This window comes from Aythya marila (assembly GCF_965140915.1).
Source record: "Aythya marila genome assembly, chromosome: 2".
NCBI lineage: Eukaryota > Metazoa > Chordata > Aves > Anseriformes > Anatidae > Aythya > Aythya marila.
In genome coordinates this window covers 137,591,208-137,608,598 of record NC_139043.1, presented here as the reverse complement: position 1 = coordinate 137,608,598, position 17,391 = coordinate 137,591,208, and positions in this window count along the sequence as shown.

The following is a 17,391-nucleotide window of genomic DNA, read 5'->3' as shown; positions in this document are numbered from 1 at the left end:
TCCAAATGAACACTGACAAGCATTGGGCAACAACCACCTCTCTAGGAAAAGCCTGTTACAGTATTTTACCACCCTCACAGTAAAGAAACTTTCATGCCATTGCTGATAGCCCAAAGCTCCAATCTGTCTAGATCCCTCTGCAAGGCCCCTTAATCCTCAAGGAAATCAACAACACCTCCCAGTTTAGTATCATCAGCAAACTCATGAAGGATGCATTCCACTCCTGCATCCAGATCACTGATAAAAGTCTTGAACAGAGCCTTCCCTAGAACTGAGCCCATTCGGAGGTAGCCCCATTCACTATGACACTTTGAGCTCTACTGTTCAGCCAGTCCATCACCCAGCATAGCACAAACCTATTCAACTCACACTTGGACCTTTTGTCCAGAAGGATGCCAGTATTAAATGTCTTGTTACAATCCACAAAGATTACATCCACCACCATCCCATCACCCTCTAAGCAGGTGACTGTGTGTAGAAGGAGATGAAATTACTAAGACAGGACTTTCCTTAATGACCTCGTGTTGACTCAGCCTGATATTAGCTTTGTTCTTATTTAAAAAATAGAGCTATGTTTTTCAGTAACATCCAGGATTATCTTCTCCATAACTTTCCAGTGATCAAGGTTAGACTAACAGGTCTGTAACTTTCTGAGTCTTCTCTCATGCATTGTGTCCTTCTTGGAGGTTTCTGTCACATTGGTTAGTTTTCTTTTTTTTTTTTTAGTTTCTTTTTTTTTTTTTCTTTTTTTTTTTTTTTCCTTTTTTTTCTTTTTTTCCTGAGAATTCTTTCAGTGCAGCTTGGAAGACAGAGTTTCCATTCAAGTGTTAGCTTGCCAGCATTAATTTAGGGAATGGAGTAAGGTGTGATATCAAAGAATAAACATATATGTCAATGTGGTTTAAAAAAATAGCAAAATAGATTTAAAGAAAATCAATCTAAATAGTTGGAACCTTTATGTGGGAAATCTCTTATTCACACTATTTTGTGCTGTAATATGCTTTCAATGTGTACTCTGTAAGTCCTGTGCTTTTTTAGCCTCGGGCATTTGCTGCACAAGAGCACAGAAAAAGAAAAATGATACCTCTGTTGCAATGTTCATGAAATTTAGAGAAGAGAGGGGCTAAAAGCTTAATTCAGTAGAGGTATTTTTTCTAAGTTTCTTCTTTTCCTGAGCTATTGCTCCTAAGGGCTGGCGTGCGAATGCATCTAAGTAATGGACAGATTTGTGTGCAAATCCCTCCCTCCCCTCTGCTTGATGCATTTGCACCTTGAACAGGAAGCACACTTCTGAGAAGAGCATGAGAATAATATGGGAGGAGAGAAATAAATATGGTCAGCCTTGTTACTGGCTAGACCTGGAGTCATGAAGCTGCAGCTGCCTTACTTCCATTGGGCTGACAGATTTGACTACTGCTAACACAGTCTATGATCCACATAGGTGCTCTGGTAGAAAATATCCACATGCTTTACTGTGAGATGTGTGCTTTATGTGTACTATAACATTTTTGGAAGTGGCACCATGTTTTCTGCTGGAGTGGAGGGTGGTGTGCAGGCAGAAGGTCTATTAACTTATGTTCATATGCACAACCACATCTGTGTGAAGCTTGCCTGGGACATGCACACATGGCTCTTCAACCACAGTGATACATCATACACTCAATGTAGCACTTTTCAATGAAAAACACTTTGTGACTGCATCAACATGCTGCCTGACTGAAGCTGTATTTATGATACGAGACCATCAACAGAGGAGGTGATGATTCTCCATGAATGATGGTGACACTGGGCAGCATCAATTTTCAACAGAACTCCATAACAAACCCCTTCCCTAGCCAGGGGAGTCAAAGTGACACTTGCTTGAGTTGTGCTCTGCTGGAACAACTACACCCAACCTGGTGGCTGCAGCAAAAGCAAAGGGCACAGCTGTCCTGCAGAGTGTCTTCCTATCACCACCTTCCTTCTTTTCCTTTTGAAGGGACAAACAGGACAAACTTTTTGCTCCCTTCTTCCCATCAGAGAGAAGACTGAAGGCTCCAAGATATTTACGGGTCACACAAACTCGTTGAAGAGCATAGGTGGGGATGAACAAGTCTGCTGTTCTTGCAAAGAAATGGGAACAAGCTGGAATCTGTGTGTTTACTTAGGCACCCTAGGTGAACTGTCTTTGTTTCCTTTCCTTCTCATATCCCTAACAATTCTGTACAGCTCCTGTTGAAGACCTATCATATAGTGATTTGCATAGTTTAATGCAAAACACACTGTGGGGGTCTCTTAGCTTCAGCAGAACTGCTGTTAGATCTGTTCCCACAAGACTCCACTAAAGCAGAAGTTGTCAAGACTTTCCCTAGGTGAAATCTAGAGTCCAGATGCTTCACTGCTCTTTTTTTTTTTTTTTTTTTTTTTTGGCCCTTTATTAGAACTTCTGTGTGGTCTGCAGTTTACTGCATAGGGATGATAAAGTCCTACAGAGGATAAGTTCCATCAGCATAGATAAATGTTCACTATTTTATGTTACTAACTTCTTGCTTGTGAGGAGGTGGAGCACCTAAACCATCCAAGACAGCAAACAGAAAAACATTGTATATTTATTTGTCCAGATCTCCCTGTGATTGACCTAGGGAGACATGCATTAGCAACAAATTGTAAAGATGCAGTGGAATGAATTTTAGGCATATGTATTTTGCTGGTCACCCTGGTCCCATCTCCACTGGCTGAAGGAATGCCAGCATTACTGACTGCCTAGGACAGCACAGAATATAGCAGGTAGAACAAAAGTGTGCAAATCTGATCTGATGGTGAATTTCCCTGTCTCAAATGACTGTTCAGGCAAAGTTTTGCATAGGCAAAATCTAACACCTGGTGGCTGCACATCTGGACTTAGAGAGGAGAGGCTGTTCCTGCAAGGCAAGGGCCTTGGCAGAAGGCCCTAAGTATGACCCTCCACAGCCAGCTTTTACTTGTCCCCATGGTCTGAAAGCACTGTGTACAACACACATCTTGCTTTGATCACTCATCTCCCTCCTTCAAAACACCTACTTTATACCCAGTATTCTGGCTCAAGCCTTTCTCTAACCCTGTAGTTTAACTGGGAAGGAAGAAGTAGTTAATTTTTCAAGCAACAGTGGAGTAGGAGATGAAGGCACTGTTTCCTTCTTCACCTAGGCTTGCTTAATAGAAAGGCAACAGTATTGCTATGGAGCAGGAGCTGAGAACTGGAACTGAAGAGCCGTGGAGGGCATCCTGAGAGTGGTTTGGGTCAGACTGAGGGATGGCAGGATGTGCATCATGTTTGTGAGATGCTATGCTGTCCGGTTGCAAATGTACATTGAGGAATTCTTATGCTTCATTTTGTCTTGATGCTGACTTTCAGCAAAAGCATATCTGATATGATTTCAGGTTCCCCCAAAGCTTTAACTCTACAGATAAAAAAAGAAAAAAAAAAAAGAAAAAAAAAAAAGTCCTTTGGCTAAGAACTCAAACACTGCTACCAAAGAAAATATAGATATAACTTAATGATAGGGTTACAGCAGGAAGCAAGTATGACTGCAGCAGAGTCAACATACTTGCTATAGCTTTGGCACACACTGCAGAGAACAGCATTGAAGGAGCAGGGATAACGGAGTTTCAGTACTGACCAGTATCCAGAAGACAAAATCTGTAGGGACCCCTTGTGTTTATTCTGTCTGGAGACAGTTTATGTGCAGACATTTGTGCACAAGCAACTTTTCTTTGTTACACAATAGGGCCTGACCTTAAAAACCCTTCACTTTACTCAGCAACTCATGAGCTTGAATCAGTGAACCAAAGATGAAAGATCAGCAGTTTATCCACTACCATTCAGCTCCATCAAGCACAACTAAAATATGAGAACAGACACTGCAAAACTAACATTTCAGAGTCAGACTTGGGAAGATTGTATTTACATTGCTGTCAGGATGACACTTTTACTTTTAAAAGCCTGGTAAGCTTTGTAGCACAAGTATTAACCTTGCATAGTAATAAGCTATATTTTGACAATAAAGTGCATTAGTATGAACTTGATATTTACAGGAAGTTAAAATTCTGTTAATGCTATCAAAATACAAGTACAGATGCCTAGTTCAGAGCATCTTTACAGTAGTTACGCTAGTAAATTTATCTAGCACCTATTTTAAAGCTAAGTTCTCAATACCTGACACATTTCACGCAAATCTGTACTTTTGCCATGACTTATGTGAAGTTGATCACAGACTTGAAGCATGAATCTAATCCTCTGCATTATTTAGTAGGGTCTCAGAGTAAATTCTGAAAGTCTCTCTCCCCTTCCTCAGTACAGATATTTTCAAAATACCCAACACATTCCCAAATCCAGCACTGATTGAAACAACTGATCTACCCTATGACCACCTCCTTAGTGACAAATTTTGTTTCAACTTTTCATGTATGTTAAAAAAAGTGTCAGCCTAAAAGTTTTATTTTTATTTATTTATTTTTTTCCCTAGAGTGTCTACAGAAAAGCACCTCGCATGAAATACTGATAAATAGTATTTCACAGGATTTGTGTGTGTATATGTGTGTGTGTGTGTATATGCACACACATATCTTTCCTTCAAGAAGAGAAAAACTTCCATTTCATTTACATGCAAGAGATGAGAGAACACCATTTTTGTCAGTTTTTCCACCCCCTCAAAAGGCTTTATCTCTAGGAGAGGTTCTCACATGTTAAGTCTATGATACTTCTATATCCTACATTTGCCCCTTTACTCCTAGTTACTAGTCTTACCTTGTTTACACTTATATAAGACATCATTCTTCAAGGTGATTCTTGATCTGGTTAGAAGAGATGAGTAGTGTCCTGGGGAAAGAGTCTCTTGCTCCCAGTTGCCCTTCTGAAGTCAGAATAGATGGTAGCTCCAAGAACTCTAAATCTCAGAAGTTTAGTATTGTCAGTTGCTTTTAGAGTGTGACTGGTGATATTAAATTCCCAGACAATTTATAGGTAGCTCTGTCAGTCTGAGCATATTGGAGGTACAAAAATGGTTTGTAACTAGAATAGGTTTGGACTAATTTTCAAAGGCACATTTTTGATGCAAAGGTTGTTGTGACAATTTTCAGGTCCATTTTGAAATTCTACAGACAGATTTATTTAATTACAAGAAAAACAACAACATTTTTCACTTGTCTCACTTGGCTTCTGTCCAACAATGGGTACATTTTCTTAATTAAAAATAAAACTACTCCTCTACCCCAAATTTTAGTATATTGTGTCAGACCAAAGTTAAATTTTGATAAAAGGTACAAAGAAAGAACTACTGTTGTAAAGCCTAGGATAATATCACAGAATTGTTTTAAGTTTGACAGGGACCCCTGGAAGCCATCTGGTTCCACCCGTGCCCAAGCAGGGACACCACATCCAGAGCAGGGTGCCCAGCACCACGTCCAGGTGGCTTCTGAAGGGCTCCAAGGAGGAGACCCCACAGCCTCTGGGAAGCCTGCGCCAGGGCTCCATCACCCGCACAGCACAGAAGTGCTCCTGGTGCTCAGGGGGAACCTCCTGTGTTATTTCATAAACTTCAGTTTGTGCCCATTGCATCCTGTCCTGGCACTGGGCACCAGTGAAAATAAAATGGCTCCATCCCGTTTGCAGTCTCCCCTCAGGAGGGCGTGTTCCTGAGATATAACTTACCATGTTATTAATTTGAACAGATACTTCTACAGCGTGCCTTCTAATTATCGAAGACTCTACTTTAAAGAATTGCTATCCTGTATTTAATCCTCTCTCAAAGCATCAGTGATCTGTTTAATGAGTAACTAATTGTACTCTTGTAAAACTAATCTTAAACTACATCGATCAGTAGAAGCAGTATGTAAAGTTACTTTACATAGGTATTATTTTAGTGAATAATTCATGCTGGAATTTACTAGACGCTGATCATTTCCAGTAACTGGCTGCTTTGAAATCCGTATATAGCATTGTCTTTTATTTTCAATAATGGAATTTCTTGACACATATCAGGAAAATATATATTTAACTCTCCAATACACACGTTTAAAATAGGCATTAAATGTTGAGATTGTCTTAACAGAAACATACAGGAACATATAGGTTCCAAAGATAACGAAGATTCCCTCTGTCTATAATCTTTTCAGAAGAATTCTCTTAGAAGGAAAGATGCATTTGCATTGCCCCATACAGCACTTGCCAGACCAGATCTCATTCATCCACACCAACATTCCTCTAAGCAGCAAGAAACAGCTTGAAGGTATTACCCTTGATGTAGAATAATCCCTGCCAGCTCTAGGTAATGTTCACAAGTAGGAAGATGCAATTGTATTGCTGAGCACCTCTAGAGGTTTTAATTACAGAAATATTTTCTGCAAGATTTCTGCTCTCAGGTTTTATTTCATCAACAGCAATGACAAAGATCTCATTTCATTACTAGTCATTTATAAAACAAAAATTCTTAATTTGTGTATTTTCTGTAGCCACAAACACCAAGGAAGATAAAAAAAAAAAGTCTTTCCTCTTCACTCTGGCAGTAGTTTACATTCTCTATGCAAGCATATAAGTGACTACCCTCTCTTTCACCTTGTACGAACAAGGCTCATAAGCAGTAATTGCTCTGCTCTGTATTCCTTGCACGAGCTGTTAAATATTATATTTCTAGTAAGATATGCTTGCATTCTAAATATAACTTAAATGCATCCTGCTTTCATAAATAATATATTGCTGACTCACTGATGTATCATAAGACACGGTTAAGTAAGAACCAGCTGGAAAAACAAATCAATATTAGGTATAGGACTGTTTTAACATCTGTTGGTTCCTCTAATAAAAGGTTCTGGAGACCTGTTAAACAATTAGTTTCCAACTTCTGCTTACACTTACAATCCCAGCTAATTACTTCACGCAATTAAGCTGGCTTGAATGTAAGCCCAGTACTCTGGTTCTGACAGCACTACAAATACCAGCCATCTGACCGGGTTGCCTTCAAGTGCAACTGGATGGAGCTGTTTGCGTAACAGATAGTCCTTGTTGTGACAGGATGACTAGACTTTGAACATACTTATTTTCTGCACTGTACACGGGTAGCATAATGCATGTAATAAAAAGCAGATACCTGAAAGCAGTGAAAAAAAACATCCCACACAAATCAAAATTACATAGTCTAAAGAAAGAGAAAGCAAAGAAACAAAAATAGCAGGAATAAGGTTGCTTTAAGAAGCAGTTTCTCTGGCACTTCTTTTTATTTGAGTATTGAAATTCATATATGTACTCTCTATAAAGCGTGTAAAACAACATATCAGAAGAATAAATGGCTTCAGGGGGCAACATGAAAAGGTAGCTTTTAAAGTGACATTGCCCATGTTGCAGTTTCTCCAGTCTTGACACATATTCTCTCTTCCCTTTTTATTTTGACGGTACAGCTGAAACAACTACCATGAGAGCATACGTTTCTCACCAAAAAGACACAGCAACCTCTTTTCCTCTCAGCTTTGTACTTGGATACCTGATGTACTAGTGTTCTGGCATGGCCCAAAGCCAGAAAATGAAAGATGGGCAGGCAGGCCCCAGCTCTCCTTCCTGGTGCCCTGCTGCTTCTGGAGGATAAGAGGGAGGCATCACCCAGTCTGGTTACTTGACAGGAGCCATCTACCTCTGCCCATGGACAGTTTTCTCTTGGTTACCTGTGTTAACCTACATCATTTCACAGCAGGTAACTTGTCTCATGATGAGGATCAGTTTACAGTTTCAGGATTCACAGGTCTGATAGATCACCTTACCACATGCACATGTGACTGGACAATCAATAATGATGCCATTAAGCTCCCAATAGTGGAAACATGATTACTTGATTTTTGATCAGTCTAGCACAGGTAAGCACGTTTGATCATAGGTGTAACCCTCCCCCTCCCAACACACACACACACAGTATTCATATGTGATCCCCAAGTAACCTTTGTTAAGCACCAAGCCCCAGCTGGTCAGCATGGCCAAATGGTGCCCCTTCACCTGCCCCAGCCGATCAGACATCTTCCTCCTCCCTTGCCTTTCACATCAGCTTTTGGATGACCTCAGTTTGACCAGCCTTTCTTGAAGCTGCCCGCAGCTCCCTGCAGAACACTGCTCCACTGGGCAGGAGTTGGTGATTAGGAAGGAGATAATGCAGATCTCCTCAGTGTGAAGCCAGGGACAATCCTTCCTTGCTCTTCCCTCCTGCTCACAAAGTCATCCCTTGCCAGCCCAGCCTGCCAGTCAAGGTGGGCTTTGCATAGCTTGTGACACATGTAGAGAAAAACAAGTGCAGCTCAAGGGCTGGTAAGGCCAAGCAGTGTGCTAGACCTAGACCTGTAAATGCAGGTATCTTGGAGAGGCGGAGTGAGAGGAGGTATACACCTGTAAGAATGCTCAGTATTCCAATAGGAATCATTTCCATAGTTTTTTCTCTATCTTTGTGCTTGTGAGTGCATATAAGTTGACCACAGGAAGCACAATTACCAACTCCAGTAGGTCGGTTTGGGCTGACTGATGAAAGAGGCACTAAGGGCTTCAGAAGCAGGCTGTAGCACGTCCACATGTACAAAGCCCTGTAATTTTTGCCTGTTGACCAGATTCATATGCAGCTATGTATGAGTTAAATTTGGATTGCTTAGCAATGATGTGTTCAATTCTCAGCTAAAGAGGCTGGGACAGGGCCCTGTGGTGTCCCTGAGGAAAGGAACTCATCTGAAAGCCAAACACCCAATGTGGATGCAAGAGCTACAGCTCTGTCAGTCTGTCTAGATCGCTCTCATTATATCCACACAGGGAGGGGCAGATCACTGTAAAATGAAAAGAATAAAAAAGGTCATGGAATGTGATCTATGGGGACAAAAAAAAAAAAAAAAAAAGTTCAAAAAAAAAAAAAAGGAAAGAAAAAGATCATTGCAGACCACTTGTTTTACTTCTGACAGCCCAATCTTTTCTAGAAGCAAAGCCGTGGTTTTAAGAAATTACCTGTCACTGCAGTAGCACCTAAGTGGTAATATCAGACTGGCTCCATCGAATTTGCATGCAAATCCCCTCCAGTACTGAAATACTTTCTTCCATCTTAAATTTCATCTAAAGCAATTCCTAGAACAGTATTGTTATAAAACTTTCCATGTAGGAAATCGGTGTTCGTTCACAATCTTTATTTCATAATTGACCGAGCTATGTTGAATGAAACATTCTAAGAATGCTGAATCTTGAAGTAGCACCTGGCAGGCAACTGCTGAGAGTCTGACAAAGTTATAAGCAGTTGGAGAAAGGGGCTTTTAATGGAAATTGTCAGGCAACCTTAATAAATATTACCAGCTTTTTTATGAGAAAATAGATTATTTTCCTTCACAATATGGATTTAGGTGAAGTTGTGTAGGTGACAGCTTTTATCAGGTGCAGAATAAATATTTTCTGGGAAGTATCACCAAAGAATAAATTCATATAAATTATTAATTATATTATTAATTTTGCAAATTAAATACAGATGAAATTCATATTCATTATCCCACCATTTCATTGATCCCTTCTATTCCTAGTTTTTCAATAGTACTGTAGACCTATCTACTGCCTTTCCACTTTCTAATTTATTCTGAACTGACAGAAGAAAGGACATGCAAGAAAGTATTTTTGAAAAATTATCTTCTCTGTCCTTTGGTATACTTCCAGCTCTTCCGTATAATGTATGAAATAGCTGTCATTCCAATTTGGTTGGGTATTAAGGGAGGATTTTAGTTTCTCATAAAAATAATAGCAACATATATTTTGAAACAAATCTTTCTATACTTACCTGGATCCTTTTGATATGAGATGGAAACCGGTTGTTGTTTTAAATAGGTCTGGAGTCAGGCCCTAAACTGTTCTTACAATGTATGAAGAAAGAAAGAGTGAATTCCAAAGGGATGGAGTTGGATTGTTCTGCAAAAGTAATTGCAAATATCTTTGGATCAAGTTCTGAGAGGGGGAAAAAAATAGCCAAATAATGTGACAATAGGAACAGTCTGCTTTAATTCAGGCTCATGGCAAAATCCACAGAGAGATCATGCTGCTAGCCTGCTGTGAACTAATTTTGTTGCTTATCACATAAATGACCTCTCTAGTTCCTTCATCTTTTCTAAGTAAAGGGTGCAGGGGTTCTGGCTTACATTTGTTGCGAGTGGGTCATTCATCCAAAAGCTCAGAATTTGTCTTGTATTTATACTATCTTTAAATGGAAGTAAAAGCCAATGAATGAGCAATTTATCTTCATTGTTGGCTGTCTAATCCCATACAGCTTGATATTCCAAATTACATGAACAGGTTTTGTTGGCAATATTTTTCTGTCCTAATTTCATAGTCTTTTTAAGCACCTTCCTATAATGACTCTTATGACAAATATCCAAATGTTTTGTCACTGTGTAGGCAGCAGACCTATATTTGACAAAAATGTGCTGTGAATCCCTGATCCAAAACAGGATATAGAAAGGTCCATAAAAATATAACTGTGAGGTCTGAAGCAACTCCGGATTTTGGGGGCGAGGAAGAAGGTGGAATTTTGGCAGGAAGACAAAGCTCTGGAATCAAATTGCACTTCTAATATCTTCAAAGCAGGTCTGGTGTAAAATGTTGTAACATGTAAAATTCATGTTTTCTTAACTCCATGGATGCCATCCTCATAAATGAAGAAGGATTTTGTGAATAAGCAAAAGATTTTAGGAAGACTGAGAGAACAATGGAAAGGTCTGGGGATACTCCACAGAGCTATGGTGTGCTACTCTTGCTGCTGAGTGCTCTCTGCCTTGATGCTGCAGGTGGCTGACCAAGTGATGAGGGGCTTCTGAAGAAAATATAACGTATTTTCTTATAATATATTCTCATATAGCATATGACATAGAAGCAGCGTCAGATTCCACGAGCAGCAAGGTAAGGAACCAAAAGGCCAGTTCCCTCTGTTCAATAGCATGCTGGATAAGGACACCATTGGCACTTAGGTATGGTTTGTGGAAAGTGAGAAGGGACTCACTGCAGCTTTCTGTCATGGAGCAGAGGTGAAGCTGTGGGAGACCCCATTCACAGCAGGTGGAAAAGACTGAGGAAATGGATCTGGCAGGAGGTGGGTGAAAATTCTGGAAAAGGAAAACTTGATAGGACACAGACAGAGAAACAGAGGGGAAGTAAGAATCGTCATGTTTGCTCATGGTGAAACACACTGGAAATGGGAAGAACAGTGTGTTACACACTGCAGATATGCTTAAAAGTTAACTGAAGGTTGGAAACAGCTCCTCTGTGGATGTCAATAGCACTTTCTTGAGAATACAGCTAGAGCTTTAAAATGGAATATAAAAGTTTCAGAGGTTAAATTCAGGACATTTCAGGTACCATTTTTGGGGCTTCTGTAACTTTGGAGTCACTTGTTCCAGACTGGTATGCATTGAAAAATCTATTTAAGACCTAAAATACCAGCAGAAATGGCACATAGATTTGTAATCAGTACTCAAACCCTACACAGAGCAATGCTCTACTATTCTTCTCTCCCTGAGTGAAATGGGTATGATTCAGAAAGAATTTCCTGCATACTCACTACATGGTGAGAAGAAGTGGTGAGGAATTAATTAGTCTACACTCTGCTAAAATGTTTCTTAACTGCTCCTTTTTATCTAATCATGCTATATGAATGCAAAACCACATATTTTTATGTTTCTAATTATTCTGAATGCTGCTGCTACACCATTCATTCATACCGAGGGCTTGACAGCAACTACTAGTATGTGAAAACTGTTGGTGCAGAGAGTGTTCAATCATCTCTGTTCCCTTTTTGAGCTCCTGCTTTTTTACTATTCATTATCCTGTGAACTTCACTTCTTCTATGACCTATCTGGAGCTCATCCCAACATGCCAGTTACCTGACAGCAGAGAAAACTTCGATTCTTGCAGTGGCAGCTCTTTGTAAGTGTAACAGTATGTGGTGGAAGTTACAGAAACTCACATGGGAGCTGTGCTGGGGAGGAGGAAAAGGGGCTGCCATGAAAAGATGTCTCTCATCTTGCACAGCTCACATATTTAATGGTGACTCATAGCTCTTCATAACACAAGATTTCAAAAGAGGCAACAGAAGTCTATAGGGTGTTTCCTCTCTCCCTTCTGTAGAGTTCAGAAACATGGGGAAAGTAGCCAAATATCTTTGTCCACAGTGGGGAACTCATGGGCTGATGCATCCACCAAGGCAGGATTTTCCCTAATGTTTATTTGCTGTTTAGGCCATGGCTCTTTAGATCATTAGACTGATGCTGAATTTTTGAAGTTGGCACAATTTTTAAACAGCACCCTCATACTGTAATGTCAGAACAGCTTCATTCACACAGTTTTCTGGAGGCTGAAGAGAATTATTTACAAGAAGATGGGAATGATGAGGCAGATGATTCTATATACAATAGTAAGATTTTATTTCAACACAGAAAAGGGATCCAACAAAACAGTGAATAGGGAGAGAGGCTGTCAGTCCTCTTTTTGGCGTTGCACTAATCCTGCACACAGCCTTTTTATGCAGTCTCTTCTGGTGCTCTCTATAATGCCAATATTTGCTTATTATTGCAAGACCTGCCAAGAATTTCCCAAATGGAAATTATTTTTCTGAAAGGAAAAATACTCTATGCCTTCAATAACTTAGAAAGAGCTTTTTAGTGTGCCAATAAATACAGGTTCAAAGAAATGTACGTGAAAATAAAAGGGAAAATATATGTCTTTAATTCTTTGTTTCCAAACAATGAAAAAAAAATATGACACCTTTCTTATCAGAGATTTTATTTAGACTGTTTTTGCAATATTTCTTTTCCTCCTTTTAACAGTCTTGAACTATCCCAACACAGCTTTAATTAGGATAACCTTTCATCTGCTTATGTTCTACCAGTGACATTTGAGGACTGGCCTTCAGTTTTGGGTGATGTTTGCACTGGCAGGCTTTGGAAACTTCTTCTGGACAAGCTGCCAGCAAACTATTACCCTTCTAAATGTCAATAAGCTAGACATCAATTGTCAGCTTGCATCATTTCTAAAAGCCTGCTCTCTCTGTAGATTAAATCAAAAGCCAGAAGCACACTGAAAAAAAATAGCACAAGATTTTGATCATGTATTAAGCATATTTATCCCTTGGGACTTGGGTGAAGAATGCTGTACTTGAAAGTCTTCAGCTTACTGTTGCACAGTACTCAAAACCAGAATAAAGATTTACAGATCAGTTTCACAATATTGAGCAGAAGCCCTGATAGGTTTCGGAAATATAAAACTACAGTAAAAAGGGATGTCTACTAAGTGGAAAAATACAAAACAGAAATTTTAAAGAAGTATCAGTACTGATACTAGTTTATGCTGGGGGTGCAATGGGTATAAAGAAGATAAGGCTGAATTTGACTACATCTAGTGTTGAAACCTTGTGTTTTACACATTAAAAATATTTGAGTTGAAGAAAATACACTATTTAATTTTCTCTGCCATGTATCCAATTGTGGTGGTTCTGCTCAAGTGGGCAGCCGAGCTCTACCACAGCCGCTCTGTCACTCCCCCTCCTCAAAGAGGAATGGGGAGAAAATACGATCCCTGTCTCCTGTTGATGGTTTACCTTTTCCATCAGATCTAGGACATCACTGATTATTACCAGAAAAGTTTCAAGCAATGACTGGGAAATATTTTTAATTATCTTGGTATTACAGTGTTTCAATCTTTCAGCACATCCAAATTTGCCTGGATTTAAGGTTCTTTTCAGTATGTTCTATGACTAAGGGAGCTTCTAATGTAAGCTCCTACATTATCTTTGCAGTAAAACATCTATTGTCTGTTTTCAGCTTCATGTATGGCTCTGCCTGTTTAGGGTCTGGTGGAGGAAAGCAAAGCTGACTGTGATAATCCTGGCATTACAGCCCCTACTGTCTCACACCTCCATGCTGCTATCCTTTCCACTGTGTGCTTTAAATGATGTTCATTTCAGACTTAAGGAAAGACTTGCCCTAGGGACATATAAAGCATTAATAATATTGTTTTAAAACTTTATAGTTGAATCTATACATCTGTTACAAAAGTCCCTTATAAATCACCTCTTGATCACAGCACTTTACTTTGGCATATGTCTGGCAGAAAAATTGCTAAGATTTTCTATTCCAAGTAAACCTCTAATATCCCTTTTTAGGCTTTCCTTCACTTTTACTTTGGCCTTTATCATGACTGTAGAGTTGCAGGGAAATGCATTATGATAGCTCCATCCGGTAATAAAATAAGTGGAGAGAGATGGCGAGATCCATTTGTTGTCGACTCCATTTGCAGAGTTTGGCAGTCATTCACTTGTTAATTAGAGGCGTACTATTGATATGACGTTACTAACTTGACTTATTACCAACCTTCTCTTTGTGTTACACAGAGCTTTACCATGAGTAATGGATGTGAGATATATGGAGATAACTCTACATTATATATCATCACAAATTTTAGGTAAGTGGTACCACTGGCAGCCAAGAAAGAGATTATCTGATGATCTTCATCTTAGTAAATAAATAATAATAATAATAAAAAGTCATTAGAATCCATAACATTAGTCTTACTATTGGTTGCTTTTCTAATGCCAGCCTCTCTGCCACTTCATACTGTTCATCTCTTGTAGCTGGACAAGCCAAAGAGAATATGAAAACTGTTTGTCTATCTCTTCTGCTGTCCAAAAGGAAAAAAAAAAAAAAAAAAGAAAGAAAAAAAAAGTACTGTTACAATGACATGGTTGTATTGCTTTAGTCATCTAAAACTTAGGCAGAAATTCAGGACAGTGATTATTGAGGGTTCACTGTAGTCAAGGGAAGAAGAGTGGGTGATTCCTCCCACTTCTCCTAGACACTGAGCTCAAAAGCAGCAGAAGGTGATATATAATGAAGCATGCTCTGGAGCTTCAATAGCATTTGTCCATTCATTACAATAAAGCATAGGCATGCTGCTTATATGATGCTGAACTTTTAGGTTTCTAGAATTAGGTTAGGTGAATCCAATTCAAACAGCTTACTCAACTTCTTCTACAATATAGAATACAATAGCTTGTTCATACAATAGCTTGTGTGAGCTTAAGGAAAAGCTTACCATTGACTTCAACGAAAGTTAAATCAGATTCAGATAGCAATACAATTGTAGCATTGTGCTAATGTTAACATCTTACGCTAATGATAATATTGATACATCATCAGTGAAATTACTCAAGACATAAAATTAGCAAAGAGTTATTTCTGAGGATGGGTCTGTTCCTGACCTATAAATCTCTATTTTACTTTATATTTTTTGTCTGTGCTTATCAGGCAGCTTTTTTTTTTTTTCCTTTTTTTTTTTTTAAGTAATTAATATGCCTTTTCCATCTTACATTTGGATTGGATCACCTCCATGGACAAGTATTATGAAACTGGCATAGCTACCTACTGGGTATTGAGTGAAAATCTTTTTCTGTAACTGAGTTATATCTTTGTGTGTTCCTAAGCACTTATAAGGAAAAAAAAAAAAAAAAAAAAAAAAAGCCTGAGGTAGATCAAATAGAAAAAGATAGAAAGGATTCAAAAAGGATTAAAGTGAGAAAAGGTTATTCCCAAATGCATTCTGAAATGGCACTCTTCAGTGCTGAATTGAAAATGCTCTACAGTTATTACTATCTATTTGCAATCAGAGCTGAGGGAACACCAATAAGGAAGTGGTGTTCCCTGTACACTCCAAACAAAAACTTCTTAAATGACACCTGTTTTATGAATTCGGAATTTTCAGCTCTCCTGCCTCCATCTTGCACTTATCTGACTTACCTTATGTACTGCTATGGTATGCAACAGGCTGGCACAACACTGAATGGAAGTCTTACTGTACAAGTAGCTGGGTTGATTTGATAACATTCTAGCATAGCAATGCATTTCTGAACATGCATACAGCTCTGCTTCAACTTGATTTATTTTCCAGGATATCCCTCCTTAAATGTTATGTGTTAATTATCTCTCATTCTGAATGACAGATTCAAGATGATAGACTCCTTTGAAAAAACTTTCTTCCAAAAAGAGTAACATTTCATTGGAAAAAACAAAAACAAAAACAAACAAAACAAAACAAAACAAAACAAAACAAAACAAAACAAAACAAAAAACAAACAAACAAACAAAAAAACCCACAAAACCTACCAACCAACCTTTTTTTTTTGTTTTTTTTTTTTTTTTCCTTAGTTCCTGGAGATTCTGTAATAGTTAACACCTTCCTTTTACAAGTCACTCAAGTTTACACACAAGTAAATCATCCATTTACTTTATAAATAATTTAATTATATTCAATTATTAATTATAATTCATTCAGAATTCTTCACATCTGTCCTGTGCTGTTCAAATCTTCTGCTGTTCTTACCCATTCCTTATGTAAGTCATGTGTTGTACTGCAGCATTTGATTTATTTTCTTTTTTGCCTTTTTTGACTCAAGAAAACAAAGATAAAGGAGGAAGATGCATGGATTTTTTCTTACATTTGGCTGTTAGCTTAGGTTCAGGCTGTTAACATGCTACTGAAATGCTACCTTACAAGCTCCTCAGAGCCATGGCTCACAGTGAAACCTCAGAAGTCCAAAAGAGTTTTCTCAAAATAGGCATTCTCTTGCTTATTTAACTGGTTTAAAATTTAATTAACACCCAATCTCATTCTTCTAGTGATAAGTTTAGCTATAATCACATGAACTTCAAGAGAGCCCAGCTCACAGCCTGCCTTTCAAGTCAGGGGTTTATTTAGTAGATGGGTGGGAACAGGACAACCAGCAGCAGAACTACTTAATCACTTATATTAATAATCATTGTTTCTACTGGTCGATGTCCTCTCTGCCTTGGGTAACAAGGCTCTTCAGAGCTCTTTTGGCATATTCTTGTGTTTCAGATGGATTTGAAGCACACAACTTTATTTATATGTCTTACATAGTTGAACACACATATTTACTTCCTGTAGACCACTGACATTGCTTCTTAACTTTACTAAACACATGATTATGTGTAACCAGTAGTGATATAACAATTACATCTAAATAAATAAATAAATAATCATTCTATTTCTTCTCTTACACACTATCAGAAAAGACTACCATTTACTCCATGTCTTCATTTTATGTGTGTGCAGATTTTTGCAAGATTTTTCAGCATCACAGCTTCAGTAAGTAGGGCAGACATTTCTAACCCATAGCTCAGACCTGTATGACTATGCTGGATGTGTTAGCACATTGTAGGCATGCTTCTTTGAATAATCTAAGCAGTCACCCACAACACTGGAGATACAGGTCCAAATCCATTTTCAGAAAGAGAATTTGAGCCTCAATTTCCCATAACCCAAGAGAACTGGTTGTGCTAAGCAGGACCATTTTCTCTTCTGCCCATTCAGCCTGTTCT